We start from the raw sequence: 10013 nt of genomic DNA on the forward strand, positions 1-10013 counted from the left end.
TCAATGCTGGGTGTTAACTTTCTTCAGATATTGGAAGCTGTAAATGATAATTCCAGAAGAGCTTCTTCTGTTGCTTTAAAGTGACTTTATTTTGCATGAGTTGATTTCAGCTCCATGCTTGTCTTTCTTTTTTTGATCGGAGAACTTCCTTCCCAAAGGAGTGATTGATTTTAAATAATAGAAAAAACAAGTTGTGAAGTTGAAAAACAAACTTAAGTCTTGAGTTTTGAACCGAGGGTCTCAACTTCCTTTGCCTATACAGTAGAAAGGATGGAGATGACCACTATGTACCTTGCATATAAAATCAGTTGAACAGAAAGAAGTGCAGCTTTTCTGGGCAGAAGAAACAGCAAGCATCTTGGGGCTTGTATTAGTTCATTTTAATGCTGCTGATAAAGACACAACCCAAACTGGGAAGAAAAAAAGTTTAATCATGGTGGGGGCAAAAAGCACTTTTTACATGATGGTGGCAAGAGAAAAATGAGAAAGAATCAAAAACAGAAACCCATGACAAACCCATCAGATCTCATTAGACTTATTCACTATCATAAGAATAGCACAAGAAAGACTGGCCCCCATGATTCAATTCCCTCCCCTAGGTCCCTCCCGCAACAGGTGGGAATTCTGGGAGACACAATTCAAGTTGAGATTTGGGTGGAAACACAGCCAAGCCATATCATTCCAGAAGATCATGACCCCTCCAAATCTCATATCCTCACATTTCAAAACCAATCATGCCTTCCCAGCAGTCCCCCAAAGTCTTAACTCATTTTAGTATTAACCCAAAAGTCCATAGTCTAAAGTTTCATCTGAGACATAACAAATCTCTTCCAACTATGAGCCCGTAAAATTAAAAGCAAGCTAGTTACTTCCTGGATATGATGGGGATACGGGCATTGGGTAAATACAGCCATTCCAAATGGGAGAAATGGGCCAACAAAACAAAGGGGGCCTATGTAAATCCAAAATCCAGCTGGGCGGTCAAATTAAAAAAAATTTTTTTTTTTTTTGGTATTAGCAACTTTTATTGAACCAACAGTGTACAGCAGCAGCAGAGGTACTGCTTCCTGCAGCATAGGCCCACCCCATAGGCAGTGGGCCAAGAATAGGTGCCCAGAGGCAGTGCTGCAGTCATATTTATACCCACTGTTAATTATGTGCAAACTAAGGGGCAGATTATGCAGACATTTCTAGAAAAAGGATGGTAATGTCTGGGTTGTTGGGTCGTTGCCATGGAATGAAGTGGTAACTTCTGGCAGTTGCCATGGCAACAGGGTCAACTGACATGACACACTGGTGGGTATGTCTTATGGAAAGGTGCTCCCTCCTCCTCCTCGTTTTAGTTAGTCCTCAATTTGGTCCGGTGACTGGGCCCTGCTTCTGAAGTTGATTGAGTCCTGCCTCCTGAGTCACGTCCTGTCTCCACCCTCAGTAAGACTTCTCAAAGTTTACCCTCTTAAAACATTTTGATATTTGAATTGTACAAATGTATAACTCTTCAAACAAAATCCACAAATAAAGTCTCTAAAGAAAAATATATTACTTTTTATAATTCTAAGAGTAACACCTACTTACAGAACACTTTAAAAGAACAGGGATATAAACACAATGGTTCATATCCCCTTTCTAGAAACAATCACTGTAAACATTGTGGCATATTTCCTTTCAATCTCCTATGCAGCTCTCCATAAATATTTGTGTCTATACTTACAAAGTTGAGATCACACTTCAATACACTTTTGTATTTTGCAGTTAACACTTGAGACAATTTTACAAGCATTTATGTCATTTAAAACTCTTGATAATAATCATGTTAATATTCATTCTTCAAAAAATGTTCACAGTAAAGTTCATTCTTCCTACCCACTGATTTAAAGGTTTTATTCCTAATTAACTGTAGCCTTCAGGCTTCCCTCAGATGTCCCAAACAGGGCACATGCAGGACAATGCTTTCAAGATGTCTTTGTAGAACTCCCTCAGCCATGCGGAGATGACGTTTTGGCACATCAATAGGGGGTGCCATGGGAACCACTCTAGAGGGTTTGTTAAGAGGCGATGTGCTCAGCAGGCATACTCACGGAATACACAATTCCAGAACTTCACCAGTGCCCATGACTGTTGACGCTGTTGACTGGGCAATCAAATTTTAAAGCTCCAAAATGACCTCCTTTGACTCCAGGTCACACTGATGCAAAAGGTGGCCTCGCATGGTCTTGGGCAGCTCTGCTCCTATGGCTTTGCAGGGTATGGCCTCCCTCCTGGTTGCTTTTCATGGGCTGCTGTTGAATGTCTGTGGCTTTTCCAGGTAAATGCTGCAAGCTCCCAGTGGATCTACCATTCTGGGATCTGGAGGACAACGGACCTCTTCTCATAGCTCCATCCACTAGGCAGTGCCCCAGGAGAGACTCTGTGTGGGTGCTGTGACCCCACATTTTCCTTCTGCACTGCCCTAGCAGAGGTTCTCCATGAGGGCCCTGTGCCGGCAGCAAACTTTTGCCTGAGCATCCAGGCGTTTCCACACATTTTCTGAAATCTAGGCTGAGGTTCCCAAACCTCAGTTCTTGACTTCTGTGTACACCACATGGAAGCTGCCAAAGCTTGGGGCTTGCCCTCTCTGATGCCATGGCCTGAGCTGTACATTGGCCCCTTTCAGCCACAGCTGGAGCAGCTGGGACACAGGGCACCAAGTCCCTAGACTGCACACAGCACAGGGATCCTGGGCCCAGCCCGTAAAACCACTTTTTCCTCTTGGGCCTGTGGGCCTGTGATGGGAGGGGCTGCTGTGAAGGTCTCTGACATAGCCTGGTCTTGGGGATTAACATTAGGCTCCTTGCTATTTATGTAAATTCCTGCAGCCAGCTTGAATTTCTCCTCAAAAAATGGGATTTTCTTTCCTATTGCATTGTCTGGCTGCACATTTTCTGAACTTATATGCTCTGCTTCCCTTATACACCTGAATGCCTTCAGTAGTACCCCAATCACTTCTTGAATGCTTTGCTGTGTAGAAATTTCTTTTGCCAGATACCCTCAATCATCTTTCTCCAGTTTTAAATTCCACAAATCTCTAGGGCAGGGGCAAAACGACGCCAATCTCTTTCCTAAAACATAACAAGAGTCCCCTTTACTTCAGTTCCCAACAAGTTCCTCATCTCCATCTGAGACCACCTCAGCCTGGAGACCACCTTATTGTCCATATCACTATCAGCATTTTGGGCAAAGCCATTCAACAAGTCTCTAGGGAGTTTCAAACTTTCCCAAATGTTCCTGTCTTTTTCTGAGTCCTCCAAGCTGTTCTAACCTCTGCCTGTTACCCACTTCCAAAGTTGCTTCCACAGTTTTGGGTATCTTTTCAAAAATGCCCCACTTCTGATACCAAGTTACTGTATTTGTTTATTTTAACACTTCTGATAAAGATGTACCTGAAATTGGGAACAAAAAGAGATTTAATTGAACTTACAGCTCTACATGGCTGGGGAGGCCTCAGAATCATGGCAGGAGATGGAAGGTACTTCTTAAATGGAAGTGGCAAGAAAAAAACGAGGAAGAAGCCAAAGCAGAAACCCCTGATAAATGCATCAAATCTAGTGAGACTATTCACTACCATGAGAATAGCATGGGAAAGACCAGCCCTCATGATTCAACTACTTCCCCCTGGGTCCCTCCCACAATGTGGGAATTCTGGGATATACAAGTCAAGTTAAGATTTGGGTGGGGACACAGCCAAACTGTATCAGGGCTTAAACCCTTGATTTAAAAATCTTTAATGACCAGTGATTCCTATTCTATAAAGCCATTTTTTTCCTTTATAAGAATGTATTTTTTCTTTTTCTTTCTTTCTTTTTTTTATGTGGAGTCTTGCCCTGTTGCCCAGGCTGGAGTGCAGTGATGCCATCTTGGCTCACTGCAACCTCTGCCTCTTAGGTTCCAGTGATTCTCCTGCCTCAGCCTCCCCAGTAGCTGGGACTACAGGCATCTGCCACTACATCCCCCTAATTTTTTTGGTATTTTTGTAGAGACAGGGTTTTGCCATGTTGGCCAGACTGGTCTCAAACTCCTGACCTCAGGTGATTTGCCCACCTTGGCCTCCCAAAGTGCTAGGATTACAAGCATGAGCCACAGTGCCCGGCCAAAATTGTAGTTTTTCAATCGAAAGAATGTACACAGCTTAAGGACAAAAGCAATAACAACTTTCACTCTAAAAATGCCAGGGTGTAAAGATGAAAAGATAGGCTCTGCGGTGTGTGCATGCATGTGTGTGAACACGTATTTGTGCACGTGTATGTGAAGAAAATAATACCAAGGAGAAGAAACTGTGAGCAGGAAAAGGTGCATTGGGAATCCCCAGATCAAATGCACACTCCTCACTATGGCAGTTTGTTGAGCTGCGTGGTTCCTCCTTTAATCACACATCGATCCAAAGAAAAATATTTGCAGAGGGTCGATATAGTTTTCTACAAGATTATGATCATTTTCATATAGGAGTGCTTCCTTTGTGGACATCGTCAAGGCCAAGAGAAATACCTTTCCCTTCACCCTCTAAAATTTCCCTGAAAATCATGACAAGAGGTTGATTGACAGGAGAAAAGGCACACACATGTATTTGATCATAGTTTCATGTGACACAGGAGACTTCAGAATGAAGAACCCAAGAGGAAAACTAACCATTTTTATGCTTAGGTTGAACAAAGTATAAATGGCTGTGTTGAGATATGATTGGACAGAACGGGTGAGACCTAATGGTGATAGACTGTGGGGGAGAAAACCAGCAAGGCCTGTCTGTCTAGATTCTTCTTGGCTTCTCTGAGCAACATCCCTTCCTTCTGGGTTTAGGAAGGACCCCCTCTGCAACAGGAGTCTTATGACATACAATCAAACAAGGTAGGCCTGATCATTTCTTAAAACATTCTTTTTTTTCTTTTTTGAGATGGAGTTTCACTCTTGTTACCCAGGCTGGAGTGCAATGGCGTCATCTCGGCTCACCGCAACCTCCGCCTCCTGGGTTCAGGCAATTCTCCTGCTTCAGCCTCCCGAGTAGCTGGGATTACAGGCACGCGCCACCATGCCCAGCTAATTTTTTGTATCTTTAGTAGAGACGGGGTTTCACCATGTTGACCAGGATGGTCTCGATCTCTTGACCTCGTGATCCATCCGCCTCGGCCTCCCAAAGTGCTGGGATTACAGGCTTGAGCCACCGCGCCCGGCCTAAAACATTCTTTTTAAATAAAAATGGAGATGTGGTTTTACCATGTTTCCCAGTCTGGTCTCAAACTCCTGAGCTCAAGTAATCTGCCTCAGCCTCCTAAAGTGCTAGGGTTACAGGCATGAGTCACCATGCCCAGCCTTGATAATCTCTTTATGGCCAGTTTTTACACAGAAATGTGGAGGAAAAGTTAGAGCACTGTTTTTTCGTTTATGGCTGGCTTTGCAGAAAAGGGGTTCTGGTTTCTCTGCCTAGCCTCAGGGAGATATATAATAGGGCAGGGGAAGGTCAGAGAACAACGTTTCCTTCTAAGGTCTTCATTTTAAATATCGTTTTCTGAGTCCCAACATTCCCTGGTCTGAAACTTTCCCAAGAAGTTTCACAATCCAGAAATTGGGTTGGTGGATTATCTTGTAAGTCATTGATCCAGGATCGTAAGGTCCTCCAAGTATCTTGAGGCTCCCAGGTCTGTCAGAAAGTGACATTCTTTACTTACCACAAGGTCAGAAACACTGTAAGGGAACCGTCTAGACAAGGTGCCAGGCCAGTCTTTTTCCAAGGCTATTGGCTTATAGAGTCGACCTCAATCCGCCAAAGCAACCTGGTCACCTTTGAAAATACGACATTCCAGTCAGAGCCTTGATAAATAACCAGTGTTTCCAATGTTTCCTGTTACAAAAAGAAAAGAGATTTTTACAAAACTTGTACAAAAATCCATATTGCCATAGAATGAGAATACTAGTGAATAGTTTCCAAATTTTGGAGAATTCAAGTAGACAGGAAATGTTTCAATTTTGCTTACAAATGTATACTTTACCAAATTGCTGTAAACTATAAATAGCTCCAAAAATGTTTTCTTGGCTCTGGAAAACAAAATATGAAAAGAATCAACAATGTTTCTGATATGGTTTGACTGTGTCCCCATTCAAATCTCAACTTGAATTGTATCTCCTAGAATTCCCACCAGTTGTGGGAGGGACCAGAGGGAGGTAATGGAATCACCGGGGCTGATCTTTCCCGTGCTGTTCTGTTAGTGAATAAATCTCATGAGACCTGATGGGTTTATCAGGGCTTTCCATTTTTGCTTCTTCTTCATTTTCTCTTGCTGCTGTGATATAAGAAGTGCCTTTCACCTCCCTCCATGATTGTGAGGCCTTCCCCGCCATGTGGAACTGTAGGTGCAATTAAAGCTCTTTTTTCCCAGTCTCGGCTATGTCTTGACCAGCAGCCTGAAAGCAAATGAACCCGGTTTCAAACAAAGAGTCATAGGACATCATTTCAGTCCCATGTCATCATTTTTGTTCTGCTTGATGGTGGGTTAGCAATCTTCATGAACTCATCAGTGCTAAAATTAGAGTTTTGAAGGTTTTTACCTAGTCCAGTGCTACACTCTCCAGAGTTACCAGAAACCTGGATTCCAGAGTACTTGTCAGGATCAAAGGTCCTTTCCATAAATTTCCTTGAAGATGCAACCCTTAAGGATTTGCAAAAAGCTTTTACAGTAAAAGCATCAGAATAAGGAAATTTACTGCATACACTAAGACCTATCAGAGTCTAGCAATCTCATACAATTTTGGAACACATATGAATAACATCCATACAAATACAACTCAAAGGAAGTTAAGCCCCGTTTCTTATTTGACAGTGTTTCCCATGTAATTTAACATACCAAGCTTGAAAAGCAGTTGGGTTTATTAACTTATGAACACTCATTTATTTATAAGTTAATTTGGTACCATGTAGATGATATGACATAAATTTATGTATGCATAAAAATACAGAAAAACACAAATCAAGATTTTATAGCTTGGATTTTAAAATTTTAGCCATAAAATTTTAGTGTCCATTTACGGAGTGCCATTTACAGACACACATTTAGCATTATTTGCAGAGGGAGTTTGCTCCAACTGTCGTTCTGATCTAGTGAGTTTTACTAGACAAGTAAAACTCACTAGATCAGAAGGACAGTTGGACTAAATTGTGCCTCTGTAAATGGAACAAGTTATGGCCAAAGCCCTTACAAGTTTTAGGTAAAATGGTAGCATATTTATAGCTCAGAGCACAGAGCAAGAATTTGAACTTTTAAAAAGGAGTTTGGCCAGCACTTTGGGAGGCCGAGGCGGGTGGATCACGAGGTCAAGAGATCGAGACCATCCTGGTCAACATGGTGAAACCCCGTCTCTACTAAAAATACAAAAAATTAGCTGGGCATGGTGGCACGTGCCTGTAATCCCAGCTACTCAGGAGGCTGAGGCAGGAGAATTGCCTGAACCCAGGAGGCGGAGGTTGCGGTGAGCCAAGATCGCGCCATTGCACTCCAGCCTGGGTAACAAGAGCGAAACTCCATCTCAAAAAAAAAAAAAAAAAAAAGGAGTTTGGGTGTTTTAGAGGAAGATTAAAAATGTAAAAATGGATGCCAATGTAACACAAAGTCATTGGAATTTGACCTGGGATTTTATAAGGAGACCAATGTCATTTGGATAGGAAGCTTCTAATTTAATCTCCATTTTCCAACTAGACCACCGAACTTAGGGTGAAGCCCACGAACGAAAAGCGCCAACGGAGCATTTGTAATTTTCAGGGAATGATACTTACATATGTGAAAAGCAGGTGCCGCTGGAGGGCAGAACACGTACATTTCCCCAAGAGTAAGCATCTTCGTTTCACATTGAATTCCAGATTCCCAGAAAAGGGAAATACCACGGGACTCGGCTGTGCGACACTTCCACAGCCCTTTTCTTGGTTCATAGATGGCTGTCTTCCATGTCCTCATGTGGTAGAAGGGGTGAGGGGGCTCTCTGGGATCTTTTATAAGGGCACTCATCCCATTCATGAGGGCTTCACCCTCATGACCTAATTATCTCCCAAAGGCCTCACCTCCAGATATCCTACATTGGGTATAGGTTTCAATATATTTTGGGGGGACACAAGCATTCAGTTGACAGTGACATAGAACATATGCATATACATGTATTTGTTATAGTTGCTTTCCTCATGGGGCAAGTGGCATAATTATATTCATCAGATTGAAATATTTTTTAAATAAAAAAGGAATGAATGAATGAGGCCAAGAAAAATTTTTTAAAACTTCTAAAAATATGAGTTCATTTTTACATAATTACAGGGCTAAATTTAGACTGGTCTGACTTTGGTGTTGTGTTTGGCTCACTGTAGTATATTTGTGGTCTCAAGGAGTGTGTGTTTTTCATGTTAAATAGAGTTGGTGGCAGAGGTGGTACTCAAATATGGATATTATGGCACTCAAAGGTCACACTTAGGTGAGGCTGGATGCTCCGTCCCATGTTGGGGAGAGAACTGGGAATTTTATCTGGTGCTGTTTCTCCAGCCTTGCCCAGGTTCACTCTGCTGCCATAAGGTACAGCATCCTTATCATGCCACTCCAAAGCTTAAAATACTTTGTTTCCTGCCCAGGGTGTTCAGCATAAAACCCAGACTCCTTTATATGGCCAATGTATTACTTTGATCTCACATTGTTCTAAATAACTACCTGAGACTGGGTGATTTATAAAGAAAAGAGTTTTAATTGACTCACAGTTCTGCAGGCCGTACAGGAAGCATGGCTGGGAGGCCTCGGGAAAGTTCCAGTCATGGTAGAAGGTGAAGGAGAAGCAGGCACAGACTTACCATAGTGGAGCAGGAGGAAGCCAGATTTGGTGGAGGTGCTGAACACTTGTAAACAACCAGATCTCATGAGAACTCTCTCGGGAGACAGTACTAAGGGGTTTGTGCTAAAGCATTAGAAACCACCCCGTGATCCAGCCACCTCCCTCCAGACGCCACCTGCAACGCTCAGGATCACAATTCAACATAAGATTTTGGTGAGGACGCAGAACCAAAGCACATCAGCTGAGAAGGCTCTACCTATTGAGACCCTGCTTTTCGACACTGCTCATCTTTCTCCATTTCTGTGTTGCGGTGAAGCCATAGGTAACTGCTTTTTTGTTTTAAAGTATCCCATGTTCTGTCTTGCCTCTGAGCCTTTGTCCCTGCTGTGCCCTTTCCTGGAATACTCTTATTCATCTTCAAAACCAGAAATCTCCCATCCTTCATGTTGTGGCTGAGATATCAGTTCTACAGTGAAGCCTTCCCTGACCTCTTCCAACTCCCTCTGTGCCCAGTTAGTTTCCCTTAGCAATTCACACACTGTGTTTGTTTATAATTGCCAGTGCCTTCTTAAAGTGTAAACCTGAGGCCATCCTGGAAAAATCAAGCAGTTAGCCACAGCAATCAAGACTTGCAGGAGATGCAAGCAGTCAAACCTGTCTGTTCCCTTTTAGGGGATGCAGAGACTGTCTGTGGAAACACCACTGTTTCGGCCTGTTGGTGTCTGTGATCATGTAGCTGTTCCTGAATCTTTGTTAGAGCTGAGCAATGGTGGGCAGTAACAGAACTTGGTGATGGGCGTTTCTTCATCTGAGTATTCACGCACAGAATAGCAAAAGCAGTTTACCTTCCTTTGTTGGGCGGGGGCAGGAATGTACTGTGCGACCCTGAACACAAAAAGCACCTCTATAATTTACTCTTTGTTATACAATCATTGTGCACTTCTATGTTTATTCCTTAATAAAACATGTCAAGAGAGGACAGAATCCTGGATGCAACTGAAATCCTGGATGAAATCAGAATCAATCAGTTATTAAAATTGTTATGAAAAAATTGAGTTAAACAGTTAAGTTCAGGAGGCTGGAATATGTAACTCCATTTGCTCAAAACACATGCTAACAGATTGCCATTTAAATGTGGTTTTTCCAAATCACATTTAGGTTAGCATTGTAGGCAGACATGTGGCATC

At 42.6% G+C, this 10013-nt stretch overlaps 1 long non-coding RNA gene across 1 annotated transcript; it reads right to left on the bottom strand.

The window, feature by feature from the left end:
* Positions 1-411: 411 nt before the first annotated feature.
* On the bottom strand, positions 412-9278 carry LOC128930389 (uncharacterized). Its single transcript, XR_008478363.2, has 2 exons — positions 5697-9278; positions 412-3419 (listed from the first exon to the last, which is right to left on the bottom strand). It is a non-coding gene; the product is annotated as an uncharacterized LOC128930389 (long non-coding RNA).
* Between the last annotated feature and the right edge of the window lie 735 nt (positions 9279-10013).

Source organism: Callithrix jacchus, chromosome 21 (genome assembly GCF_049354715.1).
Source record: "Callithrix jacchus isolate 240 chromosome 21, calJac240_pri, whole genome shotgun sequence".
NCBI lineage: Eukaryota > Metazoa > Chordata > Mammalia > Primates > Cebidae > Callithrix > Callithrix jacchus.